Source organism: Aphanomyces invadans (genome assembly GCF_000520115.1).
Source record: "Aphanomyces invadans strain NJM9701 unplaced genomic scaffold supercont1.15, whole genome shotgun sequence".
In the NCBI taxonomy this organism is placed as follows: domain Eukaryota; phylum Oomycota; class Saprolegniomycetes; order Saprolegniales; family Verrucalvaceae; genus Aphanomyces; species Aphanomyces invadans.
This window is the reverse complement of record NW_008580160.1, coordinates 208,981-210,166: the sequence shown is the minus strand read 5'-3', so window position 1 is coordinate 210,166 and position 1,186 is coordinate 208,981.

The window sequence follows — 1,186 nt, the reverse complement described above, 5'->3', positions numbered from 1 at the left end:
TATTGTGAATAACAATGGAAACGTTGAACAAGAGGTCTATCTCCATGTGGACGAAAAATGATCAATCCTCAGTGTCCCAAAGTGTGAACTTTATGGGCTCTTTGGAGATCCTCCGCCAAGACAACAAAAACGTTATCCTCAAGGTAGACAGATTAACACAATAATGCTCAACAATTACAATTGTCGTGTTCTTATGCGTCATTGCTGAGCCTCGCTGGGATCATGCCACGAATTCTTCGTGGGACGACAAAATTGGCTGCTGGCCATTGACACTAATCATTCCCGCCGCCAGAAATAGAAAGAACCGCACCGAAGGAACGCCGATCACCACAAATCTTGTGGTCACGCACGATGTCTGCAAAAGTGGGATCTTAGAAAAGGTCATAGTGGCGATCCAGACAATCCATCCATTTCATGACTCGAGAGAAATATACCTCCAACAAGACAAAGCGCACCCCACACGTATTTCTGGACAATATCGACATATGACTGACTGGTACGTCGGACAGATTTGCCATCTCCATCGTCTGCCAACCCGCCAACTAGCCTGACGCCAACGTGCTGCATCTTGGATTTTCCGCACTCTACAGTACAACCAAGTGATTCGACATGCACGATCGTTGGACGACTTGTCATCGACGTACTTGTCGCGTGGAGTGACGTGAATTTGACGACACTGCTTGCCAATTTTCACACGCTGCAGTTGTGTTGGTCGAGGTTCTCATTCGTGATGAAGGCAACGATGTCCACATCCTCCATCCGAAGAAATATTAACTGGAGGGCCAAGACCGACTGCCCGACGAACCGCTATGTCCCAGTTGTTATTGCTCGTGTCCTTCGCACCGCCGATGATGAACATGTCCACACCGTGTCCACCGAGATGGAACCGCCTCTGGCGTAGAGCGACGTGGTGGTGTGCAATGGTCTCGAAGTACTGCGAATTGGGTATCAATGTTATCGACGAGTTCGAAAACGACACATTTTATCAGTATCTTGAACTTTGAATTTTTTTGTCAGTAGTTATTCGATTTGATAGGTAAATTTGAATTCAAGGAACATGTAATTGATGTCAAAATTGTCGTGTATCAAGTGAGAAAGTAACTTTGGTACTTGGGAGGGATATTGCCCCTCTCCTGAAGCGCTTGGTATGATGTTCTATGATACGTCAATGATTGAGCTGCTTCAA